This window comes from Thalia democratica, chromosome 3, assembly GCF_965202585.1.
Source record: "Thalia democratica chromosome 3, ktThaDemo2.hap1.1, whole genome shotgun sequence".
NCBI lineage: Eukaryota > Metazoa > Chordata > Thaliacea > Salpida > Salpidae > Thalia > Thalia democratica.
This window is the reverse complement of record NC_139167.1, coordinates 9,800,196-9,811,900: the sequence shown is the minus strand read 5'-3', so window position 1 is coordinate 9,811,900 and position 11,705 is coordinate 9,800,196.

Genomic DNA, 11,705 nt, shown 5'->3' with positions numbered 1-11,705 from the left:
ACAATATGTCTGTATTCTTTTCAAGGTAGTCTAACTGGGTACCTGTGAAATTTTCACGAGCGTACAAAATTTCACAAAGGGACAAATTTGCACAAAGATACTTTTGCAAGGTTTATTTTTTTTAATAACATTTTTATTCTGTCACTGTTACCCCTAACCCTAACCCTCAGTCGGTAACTTATTAAATATTATTCTTTTTTTTTTAAATTCTATTTCTGTCATTTTTTTCTTTTTGATATCACTGTTACTCTTAACCCTTAAACTCAGTCAGTAACTTTTTTTATTTTGTTAAATTATTTCCTAGCTTTTATTTTTCTGTCTGTCTTTTTTATTCTCGTGCAAAAATTTAACTCGTGCAAATTTGTCGCCCTGCAATTTTTTGCCAGCGTGCAATTTTGTCTTCGTGCATTTTAAACCCGTTCCCAGTCCTTACTATTTTACATATTTGTTTTTAGTAAAATAAGCGTTTGGTAATAGTTAAATATTTATTTTATTTCTCAATTTATTTAAGTTTATATGTTGAATATATTTAAGATTGTTTGAAACCAACCTTTACTAAAAACTGAATATGAATATTATAGTTCAATATATTTGAGTATGTCATAAAATGCTTTTATTTTATGATGATAATTAAAATAACACTCTATTATAAAAATTAAAACTAATAAATTTCATTACTTTTATAAAAAAAATCTAACTTTTTATTTGTTTATTTTTGACTTGTTTAAATAAATCGTGAGAAGAAAAAGATTTCTACTATAGAAAAACATCTAAACAAAAGTTATAAGCATAGTTGTTTGATTAAGTACTGTAATAATTTAGAACATAAAAATATCTTAATACTTGAGTATTAGTTGTATTAGCTACATTCAATTTTTTATAAGTTTTAGGTAGTCTTTAGAAATTTACTTTTTACAAGACTTAAAATCATTTACCGTAAGTAATACATAGAAAATGTCAGCTGATAATAAAAAGCATGTTTGTGTAACCTGTGGGAAATATTTTAAGTTCAAATCGGGGTTGGATATACACAAAAGAGTTCATAGTGGAGAAAAACTACACAGCTGTAAAGTTTGTGACAAGAATTTTTCACGGAAAAGTAATTTGAAAACACATCAGCTTACCCATTCTGGTTTGAAAATTTATCAGTGTGATGTTTACAAAAGATGCTTTTCACAAAGAAGTACCTTAAAACGCCATGCAATAGTTCACACTGATGATAAACCGTTTAAATGTGAACAATGTTATCAAAATTTTACACAAAAATCTAGCTTGAATACACATATGTTAATACATAGTGGTAAGAAAGATTTTCAATGTGAAGTCTGTAAAAAATTGTTCGCTCGGAAAACTTATGTAACACAACATATGTTGACTCACACAAAAGAAAATCTTCATGAATGTAATACATGTAAGAAGACGTTTTCTCAGAAATCAAATTTAAACACTCATACTAGAATTCATACTTGAGATAGACCATTTGGATGTGAAGTTTGTGGAAGAAGATTCACACAAAGTTCACATAGAGACAGTCATTTGAGAATTCATGAACAATGAGAAAAGTTCTTACTTTTAATGACTTGATATTTATCCAACGAGAAAAGTATTGTAAAAAAAAGTTTGTAACTAATTCGCAAAATTTATAATAAAATGATATTTTGTAGGAAGATATATGAATTATATTGCATAAGTTTTAATTAGTATCTTAATTAGGTTTTAACATTTACAAAACTAAAACATTTCAGCAAAACAAAATGCTTCCTTAATTTTACTTTATACAATACTTTTCTCAATATTTACATCTGTATGTTTTTATCTTCTAAGTAATTCTGAATTTATAAAGAACTTTTGTAGTGTTTGTCTGCGGTTCGTCATTGAAGTTATTTATATATTTATTTTAAGAAGTGCAGCTTCAACTAATTATCAAAGTATTTTAAACACTTTGCTAGTCAACTTATAAAAATTTTGCACATTATATGTCAATAAAAATTATAAAACAATTAAAATTTGTATTTTTTACTCGTATAAATGTATGTTAGATTGTGAAATTTTCAGTATTCTATTTAGAAGGAAAATGTAAAATCTCTAATTTTAGAATAATTATTTTTCTTTACATTTTGTATTCCAATAGAGTAAATCAATTCCTAAATTATATTTTAAAAGTATTTTTTAGACTTTTATTATTAAGTTTAGTTTTAAATATTTTCAAGAAACAAAATATATTTTAGTTTTTCAAGGATTGTTGTATTAATCTTTCAAATATTATAAGCAATTTGTAATATCTTCATTGCAAATGCTAAAATACTTATTTTGTTTAGATTCGATGTAAAGAATATTTTAGTACAGTTGAAAAATCCGAATGCTATAATTGTTTTTTGCATTAAAAAGTAAACTTGTTGTTGCCAGACAATTATCACACATAATTAACACATAATTATCAAACAACTTATGGAATCTAAACGAAAAGAATGATAAATATTATTTTCAACGAATTTACTATTGTGTGTTTGAAAAACAACAACAACCATTATAAAAAATGTAACTTAAGTAACCTGAAAAGACTGCTTTTCATAAATTAAAATCACTAAATCAAAGAAAGCGACTTATTTGTCAATGTCCGCATTACTTAGACGTTTTTAAATGGTTATAACTTTACAAATATTTTGAATGCTCTAAAAACGTTGACAAATTGAGTATTAAATTTCATTTTAGGACTTTTTTCTTCGAACTATTTTAGGACTTTTTTAGAAGTATTTCTTATTTTGATGGTTTTATTAGTGATAGTTTATACTGAGATGCACCTTTTATATAATATATTGTTAGTTTCTTTACGTCAATATTTAATTTTAACCAAAGACGTATGATCACGTTTAATGTACATTATCGTTTATAGAAATATGCATTTTTTCTACATAGCCATTTTTGTACTAAACAGTAATACAATTCTTAGCTTTACCACAATAAATAATTTTTTTTATTAGTATAAAATAAAGGTTGCGTTATCTAATTTAAAAAACTAACTAACCTTTATATAACCTAATTACCCATCATATAATAACTAAAACTTAAAAAACATGTTTTGCTATACCTTTTTCATATGATTTAACTTCAGTAGTTTTTGCATAGTTTTTCAACTTAGTATTTTCGTTATAATACTGTTGATTGATGATCAATTTAGTGGTAAAATTAAATATGTCTGATTCTGAATAAAGTTGTTGTTAGAGATAAAAATACCTTGGTAACTTCGTGCAATAGATTTTTGAGCGTTATAAAATAACAAACAATCATATTCAAATGATATAGGTTTTATGTTACTATATTTGCAAAAGATTTTTCGTTCTGCTCAATTTTGATTTACTAAACGAAAATTTTTTGTTATCAAATTAAATTTTTTAGTTTTAGTATTCATAACTGTAACTTGTTGAATGGATATGTAGATAAGTCTTATGAAGTAACCATTATATTCATGTTTTAAGAACTTATTAAACTAGTATTATTATTAATTTTACATACTTTATTTAGTATAAAAAAAATTTGAAAAAGTAAAAATAGAACATTAATATTTTTTATAAAGTTTGATAAAGTATTACTTGAAACAAAACTTTACGAATAAGTATATTTGAATATTTCAGTTACATATACTTGAGTGTGTCATAAATGGATTTTTTTTTATGTTGCAAAGCTAAATAATGTTCTAAAGTAATAAGGAAGAATAATTAAATCTTATAACTGTTGTGTTGTAAAAGTATTTCAGCTTTATTTGTTTCATAATTGACTTGTTTAAAAAAATCGTAAGAAGAAAAAAAAATAACGACAAGTATGTAAACAAAAGTTAAAAGCAAAGCAGTTTGCTGAAAAATTGAAGCAGTCTTTAGATAATTTAATCTTTGGAAAATTTAGGATTATTTACGTAAGTAATACAAAGAAAATGTCTACCGATAATAAAAAGCATGTTTGTGTAATTTGTGGGAACTGTTATAAGTTCAAATCAGCATTAGTTTTTCACAAAAGAGTTCATGCTGGAGTAAAACCGTACAGTTGTGAAGTTTGTGACAAGAGTTTTTCACGGAAAAGTAATTTGAAATCACATCAACTTACTCATTCTGATTTGAAGATATATCATTGTGATGTTTGCAAAAGATGCTTTTCACTAAGAAGTAGTTTAAAACGCCATGCAATAGTTCATACTGATAACAAACCATTTATATGTGAACACTGTAACAAATGTTTTACCCTGAAAACAAGCTTGACAAGACACATGCTGACACATAGTGGTAGAAAAGAATTTCATTGTGATGTCTGTCGGAAAAACTTTGCTCGTAAATTTGTCCTAAAACAGCACATGTTGACTCATACTAAAGAAAAGTCTCATTAATGTGATGTTTGCAAGAAGAAGTTTTCACTCAAACATCATCTAAGCAGTCACATACGTACTCACACTGGAGATAGACCATTTGGATGTGATGTCTGTGGTAGAAGATTTACACAAAAATCAACTTTAGTTTGTCATGTTAGAATTCATACAGGAGAAAAACCATTTGATGTGATGTTTGTGGACGAAGATTTACTAAAAGCTCAAGTAGAAATATTCATTTGAAAACTCATAAGCAACAACAATAGTTTTTTTAATTCGAATGAAAACAATTAATATTGTAAGAAATCTATTTGTTTGTTCGAAAGTTTATAAATTACTACTTTATATACACTTGTGGATTAACATATGATATATACTGACTAAGCTTAGATTTATATGTTAACTAAAGTTTTTTTATTTTAAATGTTTGCAAAGCTAAAATATTTTGATAAAACAAAATACTTTCTAAATTTAGCTAAATATAATTTTTCGTTTCAATAGTTTCTATTATTACAAATGAACTTTTATGAAAATTATTAAATGTTCAAATGCGGTATTCTTATCATTAAAAAATGTTATACATTTTTGTTTTTAAGTACAGTTCGAACTAATTATAAATATTATTAGATAGCCTTGCTATTAAATCTGTCAAATTGTTTTACATGTATAAATAGTATAAATTATCTTAAGTTTGTGTTTTATTGTTCATATTGTTATACATGTATAAATAGTATAAATTATCTTAAGTATTTTTTTTTATATACGACAATTTGATAGTCTTTATGTTATTCCATTTAAAGTTAAAAATATAAATTTATAATCCTAGAAAATAATTCGTGTTCATATTGCTAGATATAATAGGGTAAAAATAACTAAACTAAATTTTATATATTCATTGTCGGACTGCTTTTTATTGTTTTCATTAAAAAAGACACAAAAATGTTGTAATCTATTTTAGGGAAAAATATTTTTAGTCTATTAATTAACATAAGTTAAAAAGTTCTTCGCAAGCCATAGTTCACATGATAACTGATAAATACAAACAAAATAAAAACAAATAAATGTATAGTACGACTCGATAACTGAGAGGTTCCTTAGTACACAAGATTTTAAGGCAAAGAATGTTGAAAGCTTTTTATGTCGTTTAATAAACATTGTTTAACAGCAATCGTCTACTAACAAACTACATAAAATAGGCAGCGTTTTTTAAGTAACACACATAAAAAAATACTAGATTGAATAAAATTATTAAATGTAATGAACTCACTTTTTAAGCATTGTAAATTTTTAACTAAAATCGTTGCGATTCAGTCGCAGTTTGGTGATCTCAGTACAATTTGATGAAAATAATTTAATTTAGTTAAAATGATTAAATAAAAAGCTTCAAATGAACTAATAAGAAAACATTATGAAATTTTTATGTTAACTTAAATTATACCGAATTGCTATGTAAAAACAAAAACTCAAATATCTCTAAATGTAATAAAAAAAAATATTACAAAAATGAGATTATTAAATTAAACAGCTATCTCACTTATTTAGCATTGTTTTTATTGAAAACGACGAGAGTCAGAAATGCTGCAGTGTGCTTACCTCAGTACTATTGGATGAGAAGTAATATTAACAAATAATATTAAAATGTCTGTTGGAGCTTCAATAAAACGTGTAAAAAAATTTTATATTAAATTAAAGTATGCCGCATTGCTATGAAAAACAAAAGCTTAAACATATTTCAGTATTTTGTTTCAGTTTTTATAACTCGAAGCTTGTCTGAGATATGACTGCAGTTAAAGGCTTTAAAAAAATATTGTAGTTTTTTTTTTATGTTGAGTTGTTTTTTCCTAAATACTATATTTGTTTTTAATTTTTTGTCTATTATTAAAAGTATTAACTAATTATTAAACAATAAAAACGCGTTAAAAATTCGTTCTAAGATTCTGTTATACGATAAAATAAATTTTCCAGTCATCTTTCACGGATGAGTTTATTTGTCATGTTGAGAAAAGTATTTTCTGTTTCGATGTTAGTTAATTTCAATAATAGTGTTAAAATAACAAGCATTCAAAAAATATAGCAATTAAATATCTTCAGAATTTTTTTAACTTTATCATCTCAAGTCATTTTTGCAATTTTATCAAAGGATTTAGGTTTATACCAAACTAGCTAGAGACATAACATACAGAACTTTAGTTAATTATAGTTTTCATTAACATCACTTTTAATAACAAAATTATATACATTTAGTATTTTGATACTAATTTTTTTAATCTTATATTAAAATGTTTACACACAACATAAACTTTAAAAAAAATTCTGAATTATGCAATGAGTAAAGACATGTTTTATTAAAAATTGTTTATTTAATAATTAACACATAAAAAATTTATTTTTAATTTAAAATTTTGCTCACAATCAAAGTTTAACTCAAATTTTGCGTACCAATTTAAAGAGAAACACATTCTAAGTTTAAAATTTAATCGCAGTCGAAGTTTCGACTTTTCATCAGTATTATCAACAAAATAATGTGCAAAATAACGAAAAAATAGTTTTCAACAACTAAGTATACAAAAATTAAAGTAATACAATATATAAACAGATATAAACTAAAATTATAAGATACAATAAAATAACATGTTACATAAATATTTACTCATTGTAAAACAAATATGTATCTAACTAATGAAAAGTTCTTAGTGTATGGGTAATACCCGGCTTAGTTAATTGTCTATTTAAAATTGGATTTTAACGTTTAATTAGCAGATGTTTAGAGATTAGATGTCATAATTATTTACCAAACTAGTTCTTTTATTTATTTCAGTTAAATTGACTAATTTTTGTCAATTTCGAGCTAGGTCGACAAAAGTTCATTATTTTTTGAATGAATTAAATAAAAGTTAATTTGAAATTTTACTTATCTACTGTATATATTTCAGTATATACTACAATACTCCAATTGAGTAATTTTAAATGCTTTAGCAACTTTATTATCCAGTTAATAAGTTAAATAAAGTTCTTTGGTAATAAAAGAAAAAAATGCTGTTTTTAAAATGAGTATTAAAAGTTATCAATTTTTTTTAAATTTATTTAAGTAAATAAAAAATAGGATAGAGTTATACACCGTAGAAATAATAGCTTAAAAAAAGACCAAAGCAGTTTGATTAATATTGTACTAATTTAAAAATGCAGTAGTTTAATATTACTTCGAGTATTAGCTGTATAGTAATTTATATAATTAAAGTAGTCTTTGTAGCATTTATATTTATCAACTAATTTTACAAAGTTTATGGCTATTAAGCATTTGTTGTACAATGAATTTGCAAGGTAATCATAAAAGACAAATTTGTGTAACTTGTGAAAAAGATTTTACATCGAAGTCATCATTGGTTATGCATAAAAGAATTCATACTGGTGAAAAACCTTACGGTTGTGATGTTTGTGATAAAAGTTTTACACAAAAAGGTACTTTGAATAGACATCAAATTACTCATTCTGGTTTGAAGATTTATGAATGTGATGTTTGTAAAAGATGTTTTGCACGAAGATGTCATTTAAAACTCCATGCAACAATTCACATTGATGATAAACCATTTAAATGTGAACAGTGTAGTAAGTGTTTTTCTCGTAAAACCAACTTGAAAACACACATGTTGGTTCATAGTGATAGAAAAGATTTTCAGTGTGAAGTTTGTGAGATAAAGTTTAAGCGAAAGAATAATCTGAATCAACACATGTTGACTCATACTAAAGAAAAGCCTCATGAATGTGAAGTTTGCAAGAAAAGGTTTTTACTCAAAAATCATTTAAACACTCATATTAGAATTCATACTGGAGATAGACCATTTGGATGTGATGTTTGTGGACGAAGATTCACACAAAGTTCACATAGAGACAGTCATTTGAGAATTCATTAACAATGAAAAAGTGCTTACGTTTAATGACTTGATAAATATCTAACAAGAAAAATATTTTAAAAAGTTTGTTACTAATTCGAAAATTTAAAATTGATATTTTATATAATATTTTGTGAGAAGATATATGAATTATATTGCCTCAGTTTTAATTATTATCTTAATTAGGTTTTAACGTTTGCAAAACTAAAACATTTTAGTAAAACAAAATGCTTACTTAACTAAACTTTATACAACACCTTTTTCAATATTTACATGTGTATGTTTTTATCTTCTAAGTAATTCTGAATTTATAAAGGACTTATTTTATATGTTTATCTGCGGTGCTTAAGAGTATTTAAATTATTTATATTTATTCTAAGAAGTGCAGCTTCAAACAATTATTTAAATATTTCAAACTTTTTGCTAGTCAACTTTTAAAATTTTTGCACATTAGTATATGTCAATAAAAATTATAAAATATTTAAAATCTGTATTTTTACAAGTATAACTGTATGTTAGATTGTGAAATTTTTAGTATTCTATTTAGAAAAAAATATAAAATCTTTAATTTTAGAAAAAATAATTTTCTCTAGATTTTGTATACCATATAGTAAATCATTTCCTAAATTATATTTTACAAACATTTTTAGACTTTCATTATTTAATTTTGTTTCAAATATTTTCAAGACACAAAATATGCTTCAGTTTATTTAAGGATGATTGTATTAATCTTTTAAATATTATAAGCAATATGTAAAATCTTCATTTCAAATGCTAAAATACTTATTTTGTTTAGATTCGAAATAAAGAATATTTTATTACAGTTGAAAAATCTGAATGCTACAATTGCTTTTTGCATTAAAAAGTAAGCTTGTTGTTGCCAGATAATTATCACACATTATTAACACATAATTATCAAATAACTTAAGGAAACTAAACGAAAGAACTATAAATATTTTTTTCAGGGAATTACTATTGTGTGTCTGAAAAACAACAACAACCATAATATAACATGTACCTTAAATAACCTGAAAAGACTTTTTTTCATAAAATAAAATCAATAAATCAAAGAAAACGACTTATTTGTCAATTTCCGCATTACTTAGACGTTTTAAATGGTTATAACTTTACAAATAAATTAAATGATCTAAAAACGTTTTGATTTACCCAAATTGAATAATAAATTTTATTTTAGGACTTTTAGATAAGTATTTCTTATTTTGGTGGTTTTATTAGTGATAGCTTATATTGTGATATACCTTATACTTAAAATATTGTTAGTTTTTTACGTTAATATGAGTTTTAACCAAAGACATATGATCAAGTTTAATATACCTTATAGTTTATAGAAATATACATTTTTTGTACAATGCCATTTTTATGCAAAAAACCAATACAATTTTAAGCTTAACCACAATAAATAAGTTTTTAACTAAATTAAAATAAAGTGAGCGTTACCTAATATAAAAAAAATCTACTTAAATTTTGTTCATACTTATTTTTAATTTCTGTACAATAGCCTAGTTAACCATCATATAATAATTAAAACTTAAAAAAATGTTTTACTATATCTTTTTCATATGATTTAAATATATTTTCAGTAGTTTTTGCATAGTTTGTCAATTTAATATTTTTTATTACAGAATTTAAGTTTGATAATCTGTTTAGTGGTAAAATTACAAAATTTATAATTCTGAATAAGTTTTTTTTATGTTTTAAAAGAGTACCATAATCACTTCGTTGTTATTAGAGATAAAAACACCTTGTTATATTCGTGCGATAGAATTTTAAGCGTTATGAAATAACAAACAATCATATTCAAATTAAATTAGTTGTATGTCTTAATTATTATTTAAATTAAATATTTCTTCTTTTTTTGCTCAATTTATCTTTTATTAAACAAAAGTTATGCTTGTTATCAAGTTCAATGTTTTAGTTTGATTATTCATATTATGTTAAGGGAATATGTTGGTAAGTCTTTTTGAGGTAACTATAACATTTAATGTTTAACAACTTATTAAACAAGTGTCATTAATTATTTTACATACATTATTTAGTATAATAAACATTTTGAAAAATGTTAGAATAAAACAGTAATTTTTTTTTTTAATTTTGATAAAATATTATTTGAAAAAAAAACTTTTCAAATAACTATATTTAAATTTTCCAGTTACATATAGTTGAGTGTGTCAGAAAGGGATTTTGATTTTATGTTGATAAGCTGAATAATGTTCTAAAATAAAAAGTTAGAACAATAAAGTTTTATAATGTTGTAAAAATATTTCAATCTTTAATGTTTCATAATTAACTTGTTTAAATAAATCGTAAGAATAAAATAAAATATTTTATTTAAGAGTATGTAAATAAAAGTTAAAAGCAAAGTAGTTTGCTAAGACATTGCAATAATTTTAGTATGCACTAATTTTTTTTCGATTTTAGCTGCAATTAAAATGTTCAATTTTAAATAAGTTTTAAGTAGTCTTTAGATAATTTACTTTTCACAAGTCTTAAGATTATTTACCGTTATTATTACAAAGAAAATGTCAGCTGATATTAAAAAGCATGATTGTGTAACTTGTAAGAATTGTTTTAAGTTCAAATCGGGGTTGGTTGTTCAAAAAAGAGTTCATAGTGGAAAAAATTAATACAGTTGTGAAGTTTGTGACATAAATTTTTCATGGAAAAGTAGTTTGGCATCACATCAGCTTACTCATTCTAGTTTGAAATTTATCAATGTGATGTTTGTAAACGATGCTTTTCACAAAGAAGTACATTAAAACGCCATGCAATAGTTCACATTGATGATAAACCATTTAAATGTGAACTACGTAGTAAATATTTTACACAAAAATCTAGCTTGAATGTTGATATAAGTTTGTAGAAAGTGTTATAAATTCAAATTGAGGTTGGATATTCACAAAAGAGTTCATAGTGGAGATAAACCATACAGTTGTGATGAATGTGACAAGAGTTTTTCACGGAAAAGTAGTTTGAAGACACATCAGCTTACTCATTCTGGTTTGAAGATATATCAATGTGACGTTTGTAAAATATTGTTTTTCACAAAAAGCTACATTAAAGCAGCATGTAATAGTTTACACTGATGATAAACCATTTAAATGTGAAAAATACGACAAATCTTTTACAAGAAAATGTAGTTTGACAACACATAAGTTGATACCTAGTAGTGAAAAACATTTTCAGTGTGAAGTTTGTCAACAACGGTTTGCTAAAAACGGTAATGTAAAAAGACACATGTTCAATCACACAAAAGAAAAGCCTCACGAATGTAAAGTGTGCAAAAAAAAATTCATAGAAATCAAATTTAAACGCTCACGTAAGAATTCACAATGTTAAAACCGATGTCTTTAAGAGTCTTTATTTTTTGTTTTTTTATGTTCTCGCGGTCTTGGTTTCTTAGTGCTTGATAATCGTAAAGCCATCATCCCTATATAGGCCTA